Source organism: Ceratotherium simum, chromosome 7 (assembly GCF_057802395.1).
Source record: "Ceratotherium simum simum isolate JZ-2026a chromosome 7, ASM5780239v1, whole genome shotgun sequence".
NCBI classification, from domain to species: domain Eukaryota; kingdom Metazoa; phylum Chordata; class Mammalia; order Perissodactyla; family Rhinocerotidae; genus Ceratotherium; species Ceratotherium simum.
The window spans coordinates 24032673-24052377 of NC_141906.1; the positions used below are offsets into that span (position 1 = coordinate 24032673).

Consider the following 19705-nt stretch of genomic DNA (forward strand, 5'->3'; position numbering starts at 1 on the left):
AAAGCTCATTTCTTCACTACTTAACATTGGAGAATGGGGGAGGGGGTGATGAGAAAACCTGGAATAGGAGACAAGGAAAAGGGAACAGATTCCTACATGTTCTAACTGGTGGAAGTGCGTACATGAACATAAGCCAATTATGCAGTACATAGAGTAAGTATTAACTTAGGGACTCTAAAACTGGATTGACAATATTAGTTGATACATACCAAGTATCTAGTATGTACCAGACCTTCTTCTAAGTATATTAAATGTATTAATATATTTCATATAAGTATAATGTCAAGAGCAAAGTAGTTGAGAATCTTTCTTAACTCTGTTCTGGTTAGTCCACCTGGAGTATCCTATCTCATTCAGGATACTATTGTATTAAGAAATTCCTTGTCAAACTGAGACATAGTTGGAGAGAGTTACAGGATGATACAAGGCATTGATCCCTTTTTTTTTGGTGGGGGGGTAATTTTTACAAATTATCGATGTGTAATCTGCAAAAACAAGGTCATCCATGATAACTTCAAAATATATGAATGGCTCTTTTGGGGAAAAGAGCTAAACTAGGATCATTAGAGAGAAATCACAGAGAAACTGAGTTGGATTAAATACGAAAGCCAGCTTTCTATCAGTCTAAAGAAAGTTACCTCTCTGCAGTTTAAACTGCTCCACTGGGACAGAGTTGGGGGCAAGCTTCTTCATCAATATTTTTTCTGACTCCATGTGCCAGGGGTCCAGTGACATACTAAACTCAGCATCACTACACCTTTTATCCCACTGTAGGATTTGTAGACCTTCTTTCTTTCTGGTCAGACAAGGTGAAGCCCAATTCTCTACTTGCACCAAGTCTCTTAAGCAGAGAAATTGGACCCTCTTGTGGGAAGGCAGAGGGAAGAAAGGAGGCTTCTTAATGAGGTGCTCAGGATTTCTGGGTGCTAATGCATCTAGACTCGGCACACTTCCTACTTCCTCATTGCCGTTTTCTTCCTGTTTATTGGTGGTTGCCTGTTAGTAAAGGATGCCCACCTGCCTTGTCACTCTTCCTTTCTAGATCCAGTACAGCCTGTGCTGCCCTCCAGTGGCCCTGGAACTTACAGATGATGTAGAAGGATATGTCCTTTATGATGGATCAGCTGTAGTGGTAACCACGCTGGGACTTTGCTGAATAAATCTTGTGTTTGGTGAGCTCCTTATTCCTCTCCTACTCCCCTTATTAGATGCAGATGGGAAAAGGCGGCTTGGGAAGAAGAGTCTTGGGGGATGAGGAGCAGAGTCCTTTGGGAACCCTGTCTTATGGTGCTCTTGCAGTTAGGGAGTTGGGACGTAAAGGATGAGTTGTTTGAAACTGAAGTAAGAACTTGCCTAGAATCCAGAAACCAGGGATCTGGTGCATAAGCCTGGCACACGAACATGGATGAAAATGAAGGAAAAGAGACTATAGAGCAATATCCTTTACAATGATAATAACTCCAATGTTTTGAATCTCTCTGAGTGACCTAAACTACTTAAATTCTTTATGTAGCTTTTCTCACTTAATCAGTTCCCTACTCTTTGGAGTACAAACTATTATCCCCACTGTGTAGGGATAGACAGAGAGATGAAGCTTTGCCTAAAGTCACACAGTTAGCCTACATTTATAGCCATGTCGGTCTGATTCCAATGTCTGCATTCTGAATGACTCTACTGTCTCCACGATACTGATGAATGTGACAGTAGGTATTGCTAACTTAGCAAATTGAGTTCAGCAAACTGTTAACAATTTTTTAACTCACAAATATATTTATGTCCTGAAGAATGCAAAGAGAGCTCCGTATAAGGAAATCTGTCAACCTAACTTAACACATTAAGGTTGTGGATAAGAGCATGGGAATAAAATCATTCAAATCACAAACATATTTGAATCCTAGCTCTGGCATTTGCTATTTGTGTGACCCATCCATTAAACAAATACTTAAGGAAGTACCTGCTATGCTCCACAAACTGTGTGAGACAGTGTATACCATGGTGAATAAAGCAAACATGGTTCTTGTTCTCATCAAGAATTCATTCTAATTATGTGGTTGTTAGAAGAAATTAGTTATCTCTAAATGTACTCATTTGAATAATTTCTAAGATATTGTCTGTCAAAAAAGCGAGAGGCAAAAACAGTGCATAGAATGCTACACAAAATAATTTTGTAGTGCTATACAAAGAATACATAGAAATGTGGGTGTGTATATGTATAAGTATATATATATATGTATATATATATACATGTATATATATATTTTATTATGTATATTCTTATATAATAGAATTACCTCTGGAGGGAAACAAGAAACCTGTAAGAGTATTGCTTCTGGGAAAGACAAATGTGTGCCTGGCAGACAGGAATAGAATAGTATGTTAGAGATTGCTAGTTGCTTACCCAATGCCCCACATTTTTCCTCAGTAATGAAAACCATGATTTTATTTGGATACCCATGTATGCTGCTGAAATACCATATTTCCCAGATTCCAAATGTTAGTAGATGTCATTTGGTGAAATTTCAGATGACCTTTTAATATGAACTAACTCAGCTGAGAAAGGAAGGTCATTTGCCCTCACCCCCTCCTCAGGGCACGGGCACAGGATTGATTCCTGAATTTCTAGCAACCATCCTAATCTATCACCAACTTTGAGGATGAAAGTCAGATGTTAAACATGATAAAGTAGAAAGACATAAACTGGTGAAGCTCTGATTTCAGCCTTAGATATCCACCTCTGAAACTCCTTTACATAGAAGGAAAAAAAATTCAGATTTGTTTAAGCCATCATTATTTGAATTTTCTATTATATGCTGTCAGAAATAATATTAACTGATACAGAGAATGAATTACTTTTACTAAATACCTTTTTTAACTCTTAAAATTTTGAACCATGAGCATATATTATCTATTTTTAAATTAAATATATTTTTAATTTTATTCTTTTGATCATACAGACAAAAACATAAAACAAATAAATGCAGAAGGCTTTGGTAATTATACAAGGAAAATATACAAAATCCTGTCATATGCCATCACAGAGCATTACCATGGGAACATTACTTTAGATAAGTGGATCAAAAAGTTCTCAACTAAAAGAGGTATGAATAAGAAAGAAAACGAGAGTAGAAACAGAGGAGCCAGTCAGAAGACTGTTACATTGTCCTGGCAAGAGATGGTGGTGGCCTGGACCAGATTGGTGGCGGAGGAAATGAATCTGAGTGGATAAATTTTGGAAGAGTATTTAAATAGATATACTGATGAATTAGAAATGAGGTATTCAGTGTAGAAATCAAATATGATTCTTATAATTCTGTTGTGGACAACTTGGTGGATATGGACAACTTGGTGGGTATTCTGTAATGGTATCACACAGCAAGATTTCTGGGTATTGTTGAGTTTATATTTAAGCTTGTGATGATAAATTTAACATGAAATCAACAAGTTTACTTATGGGATTTTTTTCTAGCAAGTTCCAATATTTCATAGAGGAGACAGATATTTAGATTTAAACAGAGTTTGGTTTTTTTCAAACAACTACAAAGGAGGGAGAGAACAAAAGAGGTTAGATTATTTCCAAGAGAGTAATTAACTGATGGGCCATAAAATCTAAGCTAGACAAGGAATAAAGTCAGGATGAGAGAGGGATGAGTAGTGGTATGAAGGGAATTCTGTCAATAGCTTGATAGTCTTGATGTCCAACAATTGTGACTGCACTAAGGATACTTGGAAATTTGAGCCTGAAGTTAGAAGATGATAGTCAGAAAGTAGGATGTTTCAATCTAAATTTTAAAGTTATGTCAATGACAAAAATGAGTTAAGTCAAAATTGGGAGTTAAACAAGAGAGGTTAAGTTTTGAGTACAGGCTGAATTAAGTATTCAACCTTTTCCAGTTTTCCCAGCGATGGGACTCTCACTGTACGTAAATGACATTCTGATGAAAAATAAACGAAATACCTAACAATTGTAGGAGGGGCTACATATAGTATAATTACTTAAATTAAAGATAAATCTGAGGGAGATCTGAAAGAGGTTTAGACTTCAAGCAAAGAATATACTCAACAGAGAAATAATTTTCAGATATGAATTTTTAGCCTGTAGTATCTCCCACTGATTTTAGACACATAATTTAATTAGGTAATAAATAACTTATTTAATTTTCTTGTCTCGTCTGCTCCACCTGTAGGCATCATTGCCTGGGAGCTACCTTACTTTAGAAAATGGGCATAAATGTAGTCTCCTGGTGCCCTTTATGAATTTGTTTGGGATGGGTGTAATTGTAGCAGTCTGCTGCTTAGATGAAGCTTCCCGTCCCTTTATATTGTGCAGGAGGATGGGGCCCATCCGTGATGGACAGAGGGAGGAGAACAAAGAGATAACAGCTCAGTGGTGAAGCAGGGCACGAGCTTTTTCTGCTGGGGACTCAGTGACACAGCTCTACTCACTCGTGCTGGGAGGCGTGCACCTGGAACTCAACAGGGCTGGGCAAAGATAACACCGGAACAGACTGATGGCCAAAACCGAAATTTCAAAAGGGATGCTACAATCAAGCCAATAAAAAGTGAAAGGGCTACTTTGAAATTCCCACTCCTCCCATCCTTATTTTTTCTGTTTCTCTGCAAGTTCCTAGCTGGTGACCTTTAAATGTATCCCCAAATTCATTGACTTCTTACATTTATTTTCTACTCATAAACACTGATATGTTTTTCTCACTAATCTAATACTTATCCTTGATCTCTCACTCTAAACAATACAGTCCAATCAATATTAGTTTTTAATTTTTCCTCTGATTAAGAAACAATACAGGGACCTGCCTGGTGGCACAGTGGTTAAGTTTGTGTACTCCTCTACGGCAGCCTGAGGTTCGTGGGTTCAGATCCCAGACACAGACCTACACCACTCATCAAGGCATGCTTTGGTGGTGACCCACATGCAAACTAGAGGAAGACTGGCACAGATGTTAGCTCAGGGCCAATCTTCCTCAAGCCAAAAAAAGGGGAAGATCGGAGACAGATGTTTGCTCATGGCCAATCTTCCTCAGCAAAAAAAAAAGAAAAGAAAAGAAAAGAAATAATACATTGACATTCTATTATTCTAGTTATATGACATTGTATATTATTTAAAGTCCAGAAAAATCTTATCCATTAGAAATAACTGGTATAACCAATCTATTTTGTATTTTTCATCTATGTTTTTCTATGTGCATGTTAAGATTTTTATATATAAGTCAATGATATTCCATATCAGTTTATCTTACATACATGAGTCTGTTGTAAACTCTTTACTATATCCCATGCCTTTACACTAGACACAACCATTTTATATACTATGAGTTTGTAGTATGTTTTATTATCTGGTAAGGTGTGACTTGAATCTTTTTAAAAACTCGCTTCCCTTTGGCAAAACTTTCACCTTCCATATACATTTTAGAATAACTATAACAAACGTTCCTCTGAAAATCTTGCTGGAATGTTTCTTGAAGTTGCATAAAATTTGTCAATTAATTTGGGGAGAACTGACATCTTTATAATGATCATGTGTCCTTTCCATGTACGTGGTATATCTCTACATTTAATAAGATCTTCACTTAAATACTTTAAACATAATTTTAAAATGGGATCCTTAAAGGTTATGCATATGCCATGATTCCAATTTCTACATATTAATAAGTTTTTTCCTATTGTAAATAGTATGTTAATTTCTAATATTTTTAGACGGTTTTTACTGGTATCTTATATCTGGACATATTACTGAACATATAACTAATTCTCAAAATCAGTTTTTTAGAATGATTATATCATATAGAAGTAGTGATTTTGATCCCTAAATTTTGATCCGTTTATTTTGATCCCTAAAACTCTTCTTTCTCTCTTGACTTATTCTGTTGGTCAGGACTTCTTTACACATTGAACAGTAGCAATGATAAGGGCATTCAGCTCTGTTCCTCTTGGTGCACTGCCCTGGCAAAAGGGAGCTGCCTCCTCCAAGGTTATGCTCCATCCCTGGGCAACCTTCATCCAACGACTAGCTGATGAGAGAGGCAAAAGGCCTGGCACGCGCGCCTCAATTTAAACTACTCCAAAAGACCATCCCAAAGCTCCCTATGTGATTATGTGAGTTCCTGTTTTTGTTTTTGTTTCCTCAAATATTTTTGGATAGTTTTCACACAGGCATGTACCCATCAGTACTCTGCTGAATACTCAAGGAGGCCCTCTGTAGATCTTTGGAATTTTCTTTCTATGCAGTTCTCTCTTCTCCAATACTCTACCCTGTGAACTCTAGCTACTTTAGCCTCCCTTGATTCCCATGTCCTTCTCCTCAACACAGGAAGAAGATCAGGCTACATCTAAGTTCACATGCCCTTTGACATGGCCTGGAATCTCCCTCCAATAAGCTGCAACAATCTTTCTCTGGTAAACAGGAGTCACCTCATTTGTTTCCTGTCTCTCAGAGATCCTTGTCCTCCATTGCCTGATGTCCAGTGTCTTCAGAACTATTGTTTTATATGTACGTTGTCTAGTTTTTGTTGTTGTTGTTGTTGTTAAATGAGAAGATAAATCTAGTCTTAGTTGTTCCATCTTGACAAGCTAAGTCTCTCTTGAGTATGTAAAATCATGCTGGACAAGTAGATGAAAGTACCATCCAACTTCTGACTCCTCCCTGAGCTCAAGGTTGGATTTGGGTTGGATTTGTTACTGCATAAGCCCTTTACTGTCCCCACAGTCAGGAAAGACCAATTTAACAGCTGAAGCCTTATTATCTTAGGAGAACTATGCACCACAATAAAAGAGAACACACCTCTGGGGGAACCCGAGGTCAGAGTGCTTTGGGGACTCCAAAATGTATCTAAGGAATTTGAAGAAAATAGATTTTTAGGACTGGAGGAAGGGCAATGGTGTACAGAAATGGGAAAGCAAGTGAGATGTGACTAACTTAGGACCTTCAAGATTAAAAATAGCACTTAAATTTATTTTTAAATGAAGAGTCTACTGAAATTTTCGTCCTCGTGTGTGGAGACAATAGGATGTGTACTCAGAATTAATGTGTCTTGGGGAAGACCATGTAAGTATGAATCTTTTTTTCACAGGATTAAGCAAGGACAGCTGTATGACCAGGTCTCCAGGTTAATTATATTTGGCTCTGGGGAACCTAATCTAGGTTCACCCATAAGAAGAGAACCTTACGCGAATATTCCTTGAATAACCAAAGACTGGAGGTGACAAAACTCACAGAAGTGTCAGCACGAAGGTAAAGTCATCTTTCTCTTCCTCTCACACATCCAACTGATAATCAAGTTCTGTTCATTCTTTAAAGAAAATCCTTTAAAATACTTTCTAACCACTTTTTCATGCCCTTTGCAATTAAAGAAATCAAACAGCTCTCAGCTGTCTACTTTTCATCAAGTTCTTGTTATTCTGTAATGCCTTGTAATGTATACCTTTTCATCCAATGTTTGCAATTTGCCAGTCAAGAGACATTTTAAAAACAAAGAAGAGGGAGCCGACCCAGTGGTGTAGTGTTTAAGTTCACATGCTCCACTTTGGTGGCCTGGGGTTCGCGTATTTGGAACCCGGGCGTGGACCTATGCACTGCTTGTCAAGCCACGTTGAGGTGGCGTCCCACATACAAAAAAATAGAGAAGGATGGGCACAGATGTTAGCTCAGGGCCAATCTTCCTCAGCAAAAAGAGAAAGACTGACAACAGATGTTAGCTGAGGACCAATCTTCCTCACCAAAAAACCTAAAAACCAAAAAAGAAAGATCATATTTGTTGAAAACAAGGCATTAGTACTCTCTACATTTCAAAAGCCTTAAGAATTTTGGAATCTACTCGCCAGAAGCAGTGTTTAAAGACCTCTTAAAAGAGTGGCTCTTGCTTTCATCCTATGGAATTTTGTAATTATGAATTGTGTCTGACCTTTGGGTAAGGTTGTTGGATGAGCCAAAACCCTAAATTCCCTACTACCTATGTAAATAATGGCATCACTGCCTACTAACTACAATAATATATTATGTTTCCTCACCAATTTTCACCAGACTGTGGCATCCAGAAGTTTAACCATATGCTATACTTACACTCCCCTCATTTGAGGCTCTTGGGTGCAGCTCCAGACTATATGGGGCATGGTTTTGAGTAAACAGACTATCCTCTATACCACCCAAGTCAGTTTCACCACTTGCCACGTTACTGGCTTCTCATTCCCCACCTCTACCCCCACTTGAGTCCTCAGTATCATAGCCTCTCCATAAAGAGTTTAAAGGTAGATAAGGCTTCTGTTGGGCATAGGCTGACACTATTATGAATATTATCCCTTTGTTAAAGAAGCTTAAACAGTCAGGATCAGAAAAAGATGGTGACCTATCTGAGTTCTGTGCCTTTGCTTATTTTTTCCTGACTCTGAAGGGAGAGGGTATAGAGAGAAGATTCTTATTGGCAGCAGCACGTTCACAAAAAAGACACAGAGATCATGGCCTGAAGAGCAGAGCTAGAGCTTCATTAGTACCTGAGGAAGGAATGCTGTGTCATGGAAAGGCTCTAGAGTCAGATAGACCAGTACTTGAATTGATGCCCCACCACTCACTAGATGTGACCCTTGTCAATACTTCTCCATAAGTTTTTGTTTTCTATTGTTTAAAGTAGAACAATAATCCCTGCCCTGCAGAGTTGTTATGAAAGTGAGAGGACTTAAATATATTTGTCTACACACAAAATTAGGTACCTAAGAATGTTAGTTACCTGAACTAGGCAATGAACTTTGGTCAGGTACTAAGAGATCCACAGTAATTCCTGATACTGAAGGGACAGAGAGTGGGTAGGAAATATTCACTATCCAAGCATTATTTTACCATCTGACATCACAAATCCTGAAATAGAAACAGAGGAAATAGTAACAGGTGTTTCTACAGAGAATCCCTTCCATGTATTTAAAGCTCTTTCTGCAACAGCTTCTGAAACCCTTGCTTTAACTCTTTGGTTTGAAACCCATATACAACAGGGTTCATAGTGTTATGAGGTGATGAAGGACATTGAGCAGGATCAGGACGTCCATGGGGACCCTCTTTCTGGAGACGTTTGTCAACACCACAGCCAGCAGAATGATGCTGAAGAAGAGTGTGAGGATGAAGTGAGAGCCACACTTGCTCAGGGCTTTGACTGTGGCCCCCTTGGCTTTGACTCTAAGCACAGCTCTTAGGATGAAGATGTAGGACATGAAGATGAGGATGAAATTGGAGCCTAGTAAGGGCCAACCAGCCACAAATTGGTAGATTCTGTTAAGGGTGAAATTGTCACAGGAGAGCCTGGACACAGACAGGTTGGCACAGATGCAGTTCTCAATGACATTTTTCCCACAATATTGGAGCCAGGCAGAGAATGGGAACAGGTGAAAGCAATAAAGCATTCTGAGCCATGATGAAAGCACTAGCCTTGGCCACAAGTTGGTTAGTGATGATGGACAGGTATTGTAGAGGGTGACAGATGGCCATGTAGCTGTTACAGGTCATGACGATGAATGTGCAGGACTTTATGGGGACAAAATTCTTCATGATGAACATCTGGAAGAAGCAGGCAGGGAAGAGGATGGATCTGAAGTTAAACCAGAAGATGGCCAGGACCTTGGGGATGACAGTGAGGCAGAGCACGATGTCCAGCAGAGAAAGGAGCCTGAGCAGACAGTACATGGACTCATGCAGAGAAGCCTCCAGCGAGATAGTGATCAGAAGGGTTGTATTGGCTCCCACAGCCAGGAGAAAGAGGAGGCTGAGGGGCAGGCACAGCCAGTGCTGCCAACTCTGGTAGTTAGGGAAGCAGATGAGGAGGAATTCGGAGACTGGAGCAATGGAGTAGTTGCCGGGTAATGTCATGAGATAAATCCTAAACTGAGGAGATTTCACTTGGGTTGTTCATGGTAAGACAGGAATTAGGTCGATGGAAAACAAAATGGTCAAAATATTCGCTAACCCTTCCTCATCCAGAAAACTGATGAGATATAGAAGAACAATCCCAAAAGAAAGCAAAGTTCAGTGAAGATAAATATGAATATGAACAGGGTTTGGCAAATTACTTCCAAAGTTATTTTGGAAAAATGAATAAGACAGACTACATACAAGGTTTAGAAGGAAAATAATGAGAAGAATTACCTCATTAGAACATAGTGTAAAGTTACAAAATCTTTTCCAAGTGATACTGACTTGTGATATACTCTCAAAGAAACTTGACTACTTATAGATTCTATAGGGCAGAAATGCTCACAAATTTACAGAGTAAGCTAGAATTAATAAAGATATCATAAAATCGTATTTAATTGTATATCTTTTCAGTGAGTATTACTGACATAATTTATTAGATAATGGTAAAAAATTACTTTTCCCTCACTTTTTATCACACCTCAAAGTAAATTTGAGATGGAAAAATATAGAAGAAATAAAAGTAGTAGAAGAAAATAAAAGTAAACATTGATTAAATATAAAGAGGATCCCCCAAACTCCCCTATCATTCTGACTTCTTCTACCTCTAGCACAACCCCTACTGGACACACTTAATTCAAGCCCGCACAAGTGCAGTTCAATGTTTCTATAGAACGTTATGCTCAAAGGCAGGCTGTTTTCATTAACATTTATGCCCAGCAACCTCAAATGAGCACTTAATAGGCATGTCCATTGTAATAACCTCTAGTTAATCCACTTCTTCACCCACTGCAGGCAATTTTTCAAATTTTCTAAATTTTTTTCAAATGCTAAATCTTTTCCTCCCCTCGAGGAAGATTACCTCTGCAACTGTTTCCCAAAGACAGCAGAGGCTATCAGATGTGAGTTTCTCAGGTTGCCATGGTAGACTCATAAATCCATCAACACTTACACCCTTGCTCTCCTCTTTGCATCTGGTAGAGGCATTATCCCTCCTTCTAATTCTAATTTCTCCACCATTGAGTCTATTCACTCTGCTCTTCTTAGAAACATGGCCCTGCTAATTATCCATTCCATTTCCTATTAATTCAATCTCCTCCTCCTTAGATCCTTCCTGTGGATATTCAAAATGCTCAAGTATTTCGGACCTTAATAAATTTCTATATCTATCCCACATCCACTTTTGGTGTAAAGACTATAAATTCAGTTTTGGATAAAGATACCAAATCTCTCTCTCTTCTTCCTCTTTATTTCACACCCAAACTTAGGGAACCAGAAGAGGCAAGGGACTTCTAAAAGCGGACAGGAGACTGTTGGCTTCAATAGCTCAGTTAAGAAATGATCAGTGTGTAAATAAATGGCTCTGGGGATGTAGAAAAGGGGCGTCTTCTAGAGCTATAAATATAATGGCATAGACAGAGATTAGACTGAGTAGTTCTATAGAAGAAGAGAGGGAAGGAAATCTAAAATTGTATTGTCTCTTCTGGATTAAAGGACTAAATTTCACCAGAAAGATAACAGGCTTTGAAAAGATTTGGTGTATGCTCTTGAGTCAGAAATGATGGATCCAGGGCCGGCCCCATGGCTTAGCGGTTAAGTGTGTGCGCTCCGCTACTGGCGGCCCGGGTTCAGATCCTGGGCACGCACCGACGCACCGCTTCTCCGGCCATGCTGAGGCCGCGTCCCACATACAGCAACTAGAAGGATGTGCAACTACGACATACAACTATCTACTCGAGCATTGGGGAAAAAAAAAAGGAGGAGGATTGGCAATAGATGTTAGCTCAGAGCCGGTCTTCCTCAGCAAAAAGAGGAGGATTAGCATGGATGTTAGCTCAGGGCTGATCTTCCTCACACACACACAAAAAATGATGGATCCAATTTTGATTTGTTGAGTTTATAGAGTCTATAAGGTATCAAAATATACACGAGTATGAACTGTTGGAGAAAAGAGTTTGAATTCACTTGAAAGCTTGGAGTTAGAGGTAGGGAATTGGAAATCATCAGCACATAGGGTATAGTTCAAACCATTGTTCTTATTTCCCAGTCTCTACTCATTCTCTTTTGCTGTCTTATTCTGCCATCCCTGAAAGTTCTCTTCCTTGGCTCTTTGTTATTTTTCTTGTGCCTTATGTGTAGTCACTATCCATGACCATGCTTCACAAATCCCAGTCTCTGATCCATCCACCTGCCTGTTCTCATTCCTTTCTTGCATTGTAGAGAACTATTCTGATTAAGCTCATCCTTCTGCTACCTGGATTTCACTAAGAGTCTACTTCTTGTAAAGGATAAGAAAGGAGATGATAAAAAGGAATAGGTGCAGAGAAAAAAGGGTCAGATATCTGGATATATTATCAGATGGATGTATAGACATAAATATAAGTCAAAGTTTTGACATATTCAGTTAATAAGAACTATTAGAAACTTACTCACTACTGAAGGAAGTAACAGTGATTAGAAGGAAAGTGATGACTCTTCTATTCTTCTTTGCTGTTGTTCAACCTTGCTTTGAATATTGTGTCCAATTCAGTGCACCTTGATAAAGGAACATTTTTGAAACAGTACCACCTAGAAGAAGGTGTCTAAGATAAAAAGTGCCTTAAAAACTAGTAATGAGGAAAAATTTAGGAAGTGAAGATATTTTACCTAAATGATGCCTTCCAAATATGTGACTGACTTGTAAGAAGAAGAGATAAAAACTAGGACTACTAGGAGAAAATCACAGTCAAATCTGTCTTTGTTGAATGTGAAGCCTATATAATAATAAGAGGAGGCTTTCTTTTCTCTGGAACATGTTGGGGGAAGGCAATAACCAAATTTTCTCACCATCTGTCTACCTGAGCCTCATGGCCCTGGATGCCCCTGGGTGACCAGTGTCATATTAAACTTCAAATGCTGTCCCTGTCCCAGAATCATCTTTTCACTCTCTGGAATCCCTAGACTGCTTTTCTGGGCAGACCAGATGGATTTTAATCATGTACTTGCATAAAGTTCCCAGCCATAGAAAACATGAGATCCCTTGCATTCAATGATGTGGGATTGTTGAGACTATAGAAGATCATTCTCCTCCAGGAGGAACCTAGGGTTTCTGAAAGTTCATGCATCCAGTACCACCACTCATGACCTTTTCCTTCTTTTAACATGGGAGCCGCTATAAGAAAAGGGGAAGGTCTCCTATTCTGAGTCTTCTGGCAATCCAGCTGCTATGGGTCGAGCAAAGCGTTTCTCCCCTCCCTTGGCCCTGGAACTCACCAACAATACGACAGATTGGGTCCTGCTTAATGAGTCAATTGTCTGCATCCAGTAACCAGAACTAGAACTGCTTCCTTGCCTCTGATTAAAAAATCTAGAGGGTTTTATGATCTGTACTCAATTCCTCATACTGTCCCACCCCGTTCTTCAAGCCATTTGGTAACAATACGAGTTTGGGATACTGGGACCCAGCGGTTGATGAGCTGGATCTCATGGTAACCTTCATCTTACCTTATGTTAAGGTGCTACTCAGTGCCAATAGTTGAGAGGTGAGAGACAGGACTGGAAACTGACTTGAAATTCAAATCTATATCCAACTTCTTGACCACGTACAACATCCTTTTAAACATAACTTTATACCACTTTCAACATCCTGAAATGTTATATTGAACCTTTCCAGAATTTCTTAACAAAACTCTACTATTTCCTGCTTTTTATGTTATCCTGAATTCAATTCTGATATTTGATATCTGCATGAATTTGGGTAGCTAATTTACCCTTTGTAAATATCAGTTATTCCATAAGTATTTATTTTTTTTTTATCACCTATATGTCCAGCTCTAGATTATCCTGGAGATAAAATGGTGAATAAAGTAGTTAAGGTCCCTGCTCTCACAAAATTCCATTATAGTAATTACATTACATTATAGTCTCGGGAGCTTCCCATTGTTCGTAAATAAAACCAGTTTTCATAATATGGACTACTCCAGACTACACAGCAACTGGACTGTTAACTTCATGAGCATTAGATCCGTGTTGATTTTTTCGTCATCAACATAGTGTCTCACACAGTGTTTAGAATGTAGTAGGATCAATACATTCTTACCTAATTAATTAAATAAAGGTCATACATAATCTGACCCCTTCCTACCTCTACAGTGTATTTAGAATTTCTGAGTGAGTGATTATTCCAGTCACAGACATTGTTGAACGTCTCTTGGGCATTTGTGATAATGAAGCTAAAGTAAAACCCATCAGATTCATTGTGTCTTTTTTTTTTTTCTCCTTACTAAACAGAAGAAGAAAAAGGGAAGGGAAGAAAAAATTTGCTTTTTTCCCCCAACATTTTTATTTCTTTGTTAAAATTCTCATTTTGTTCATGCAATGTTAATCCAATTTCATTTGGTTGTCTGTCTGTGTGTTTTTGTAGTTCACTGAACTTCTTTAAAAGGATTATTCTGAATTCTTTGCCAGTCAGTTCATAGATCACCATATTTTTAGGGTCAGTTATTGAAGCCTTATTAGATTCCTTTGGTGGTGTCATGTTTACCTGATTCTTTGGGATCCTCATATTCTTGCATTGGTATCTGCACGTTGGAGTAAGCAGTCTCCTCTTCCATACCTTACAGGTTTGCTTTAGCTGGGAAAGACATTCACCAGTCAGCTCAGCTTGGGATACTGGACAGGTCAGCTGGTAGCATCGGTGGCCAAGTGGGGCTTGCTATCATGATCTCTAGTTGGGCAAGGCCACTGCCATGCTCTGAGGTAGAGGGAAGAGGGATGTCCTGTTCCCAGGGCTCTGCATTCAAACAGGGCCACCAAGCAGGATCCCTGGTAGGTGGAGCTGCTGACTGTGCCACACTGTATGGTGAGTCCACAAGCTGGGCTCTGTGATCACCTCTGGCAAGGCAAGGTTACAAGCTGTGTTCCCTGGCAGGGCGATGGCAGAGGTTAAACTCTGCAATTGCTCAGGGCTGTGGGCTGTGCCCCAAATTTGGTGAGGCCACAGGCTGGGCTTCACAATCATGTAGGCTACTGGTTATGCTCTGCTATTGGGCAAGTTCTCTGGCCAGGCTCTCTGGTCGGGTGAGGGTTTTAGCTGTATCCCCTATTTGGATGAGACCTGAGACTGTGATCCATGGGCTGCCATGCCAGCTCTCCAGGCTTCCTTGTTCGGTGAGGTTCCAGGCTATGTTCTGCAATTGGGCAGGGTCACTGGCTGTGCTCCCTGTCTGGGCAAGGTCACAGCCTGTGTTCAAAAATCAGGCAGAGCCATATGCTGGGTGGGATTATTGCCTGAGTTCCAAGGCTGCCCAGGGTCACTATTTGGCAACCTGGTAATGCAGGGCCAGAAGCTATGCTCAACAGTTGGGCAGGGCTGCTGGCTTGACTCCCCGTCTATGCAGGACAATGCTTCCTAGTCAGGCACAACTGGAGGCTATGCTTAACAGTGGGTGGGGCTGCAAATCTGATTTCCTGCCCCAGCTGGGTCATAGAATGTGCTCCACAGCTAGTAAGGCCCATTGGTTGGGACCAACCAATGATTTAGGGAAAGAGGAATTGGAGAAGTTAAAGCTTGATGTGGTGGTGATGAGAAATGTTCTTATTGAGAGATCCAGGAAATACTCAAAGCTTAAAATCAATAGAAATGATAAAAGAAATTGAATGCAATCCTTTAATAAATTGAGGTGGTAATTGATCTTGCATTGCTAGAGCAGCTGGATCGTATTCTGTGCACACAAATTGACAAGGAAATCAACTGTCTATGTAAAATGAAGGAAATGCCTATGTGACTCCAAACCATGTTGTTGCAGTGAAGCCAGAGGGAGAATCAGAGTCAATTCTACAAATTAGAAATAGAGAGAAAGTATGGTAAAGCAGCGCACAGGTCAGCAAAATATACTGTAACATCTCTGGTTCCAGGCATCAGGTTCAAAAGCTTCTCTATTTCATCAAAAGAAGAGGGAACCCAGCTCACCTCTTCATTTTCCTCTTGACAGACTGAGTGGATTCTGCCTGTTAGCAAATCCCTGCACAATGACCTACAAGTCTCACAATCAGGGCACAGGAGCTGTGACCTTCACAGCCTCTGAGGAAACTCCCACCAACTACGCAAACCAATTAATTCTCATCTGTGAAGAGATAAATAAGAGTAAGAATCTACAGATACTGGAGGAAACTAACAAGAAAGGGAAGGATCACGCTAAACAAGCAGAAAAACTAATCCGTTAGAGAGAAGAGTGAACGTAGGAAAAAAACCCACATTTATAAAATATGTAATATTTAGCATAAGCAACCAAGGAAAACAGAGAAGACAAAAATAAACACTGCTAAGAATGAAATAGGGGATATACTGCAGGCACAGTAGAAAATAAAATATAAGAAAATGATATAAATAATTTTCTGATAGTAAACTGGAATGATAATAAAATAAAGACATCAGAAATTTACACAATGTTATAGGCCAACATGACTTCAATAAAATAATTTTTAAAAAATACATTTTAGACAAAAAATGTTGCAAAGATTTCAAAGGAAATTCTAAAAGATATACCTTAGGCAGAACACATATTCCACTTGGATGATGAGATGAAAAACACACTTTTTAAGCCATGGGTTAGTCTGCTGCAACAAAGATTCCCAAAAATATACAGGCTTAAACCAGATACAAGTTTATTTCTATCTCAGTTTTAAGTTAGGGTTGGTGGCCCAGAGTGTATCATGAACACATGCTCTTCTATAGTGTTGCACTACCAGCTTCAACACACATTTCCATCTAGTGACGGAAGGAAGCTAATTAGGATCCCACAATCGTGTCCACATTCCAAGCATGAGCAATAGTGTAAATGGAAGGAAAGAACGCACTGCCTCCTTTTATAACCTACTCAAACTAAGTACCTCTAAGGTCAAGAGAGTTGCTTCCCAGTGGATGTAATAGACCACAGCCTGGGCTAACACCAGGACAACTTAGCAGAATTTAAGTCCTAGACCTGGAATCAAGGTGATGAGAATGTATAATTTCTCCTGCAATGAGAGCAACTCATACTGGTCCTGCCTAATTCATCCATATGTGTCAACCAAATTAAGACTTAATTCTGAGCTCTGTAACAGAAAACTATTTATTAGGGTAAAAGAAAGGAGAAACTAGAAACACTAACCATTCATTCCACCCTTCCTACCACTATGGAATCCCAAGGTAGGATCCTCTCATTACCTGAACATCCTACCTCAAGGTGGCAGTGACTTGACTTCTTTCAGAACTGAACACAATGTGGTACTTTTTAGGAACACAGAAGAGTTAAGCCAGATTTAGGACAACATCCAACAAACAGGGTGCAATATACCAATTGTGACAGTCCTCTTGTAACTTTTACCCAGTTCCTGTTAGCAATAATGCGGGGAGGTCTAAGAGACATCACTCCATATCCATAGCTCTAAAAGAGAAATTCTTCCTTCAAGTGGCATAATTCATTCTACCTTTATTAATAAATCTATGTTCACCAACATCAGAGTCTAGCACATTTTCTGTTTATTAGATACTGATAATTACATGATTACTTTTGCTTTGTTAAATTAAGATTTATAAAACATACATATATTCAATACTTGGTCTTATTTCCTCTTCACTATAACCAAAAATACAAATGCATTGAAAAATACAAACAGAAATTTTCAAAAAGAAATCCACTATACACATATACATTTCATCCTTGAAAATAGATATCATATCTTATTATTCTAAGAACCTATTCCAGTGCCTCACCCACTTAAGTTTATTTTAAATACATGAGTAATACTCACATTGCAATGAAGGTGTTTTCTCACATTGTGGCTGTCCCAATTGTTTTGAGAGAGATCCTTTTACTACACAGGAGTCCAGTGACCTAGCGCTCACAGCACATACGGGGTTTGAAGACACTTTAAAACTAAAACAAGACAAAGGATGGGACTTTCCATTCTCATTCCAGACAACATCGCATGGTCAGTCACTGGGGTAAGGCAGAAAAGATGGCATATCCACTATTTTCCTATCCCCAAGTCCCTCTTTCATAAGGAGTAGAGAAGTCCCTCTGTCATAAGGAGTTGGGATTAGGAGCAAAATAAAGGTTGTAGAATATATTTGCAAATCCAGCTATCCAGCTACGTCCCAAATGCCTACGGAGCCAAGTGGCTATGGGTGTTCTTTGCCATGAGACTAGTGGGACTAGAAGGACTTCTCACTGTGGAATGACCTCTGTCCATATAGCCTAGACCAGCCATGGGCTCTTGGTAGTGTCTTTGGCAGGATCCTTAAGAAAATAATTGGGACATGTTCAGATTTATCCTTTTACATAGAATATCCTGAGTACTTGCTAGAGGAAGTGCCGAGTCTTCACCTCATAGACAAGAGGATTGAGTGCAGGTGGCACAAGGAGGTAGAGTGTGGCCAGAAGAACATGGACCTTATAGGGTACCTGGTGGCCAAAGCCGTGAGTGAGGAAGGAGAACATTCCAGGAACATAGAAGACCAGGATGACACAAATATGAGACCCACAAGTGCTAAAGGCCTTAAGTTGGGCCTCATCCCCCAGTACCTTTAGCACTGCCTGGATGATGAGGGCATAGGAAATACCAATGGCCAGGACATCTAATCCAACCACAAGCAATGCCACTGCCAACCAATAAGCTTGGTTCACTGTGGTTTCTGAGCAGGCAAATTTTACCACAGCCATATGCTCACAACAGGCATGGCCTATGATAGTGACCTGGCAGAAGACAAGGCTCCTCAACAGGATAGGGAAAGGGAGGAGGAGGACTAATCCCCACACCAGCACTGCCACGCCAATGCGCCCTGTGAGGCCCGGATGCAGGATGGTAGAATGGTGCAGAAGGTGACATATAGCTACATAGCGATTCAAAGCCATGGCCACAAGTACACCTGACTCCATGGAAGAGAACGCATGGATGAAGAACATCTGGATCAGGTAGACAGTGTACCCAATCTCGTGGCCATGAGCCAAGAGCACTGCAAGGGTTTTGGGTGCAGTGGAGGAGGCCAGGACCAGATCAATTCCAGATAGCATGGCCAGGAAGAGGTACATAGGCTGGTGCAAGGATAGGTCAGTCCAGATGATGAAGATGGTGGTGGCATTTCCCACTAGGGCAAGGAGATAAAGGACACACAACAGAAGTGCTATCCAGTGCTGGGTTTCCTCTAAACCTAGGATGCCTATCAGGAAAGAAGAAGGCTGGAGTAGCCTCTAGCTGGAATTACTAAGGACCATCATCAATGGCTCAGAGAGGGAAGAAGGAAAAGAAACCAAAATCATGATTGCTCCATTCCTGATGCATTATCACATTGTCCGGATTTGGCTACCATCTTTATGAGAAGAAAAAAGAGGCTTAAACTGCAACACAAAGGAATATAGTTGAATACAAGGAAGAAAATTTCCTTTTCTTGAGATAATTTTTTTAAAGGTGAGACATCTACTTGTCTGAATTAGCACAGGTCTAGTTTCATTTAGAGATAAGAGTAAGCATATGCTGCTTTTAGAGAGCTGTTTAACTCTATCATTCAATTACTTATAATTTGGAATGTCTACTTGAAAGGATCCTCTTTATTACCTCTTGGCATTACTGAACGCTGTAAATCAATAGGCTGTTTTTTAAGTGAGTCTCCTTCAGTTTCTAGGAATCAGTACTCTATAGTTGATCCTCCTATGTCCTCCATCCCACCACCTTCTCTATCTACCTTTCATTATATGTTGTTGATTCTAGGGTTCCATCCTCTCCTCTATTCCCTATTCTGTACATTATCTCTGATTGAGTTCATCCATTTCCATGGTTTTA

At 39.7% G+C, this 19705-nt stretch overlaps 2 pseudogenes; both read right to left on the reverse strand.

The window, feature by feature from the left end:
- Positions 1 to 8923: 8923 nt before the first annotated feature.
- Positions 8924 to 9959, reverse strand: LOC106799962 (olfactory receptor 56A1-like; annotated as a pseudogene).
- Positions 9960 to 18195: 8236 nt separating this feature from the next.
- LOC101391110 (olfactory receptor 52L1-like) lies at positions 18196 to 19254 on the reverse strand (annotated as a pseudogene).
- Between the last annotated feature and the right edge of the window lie 451 nt (positions 19255 to 19705).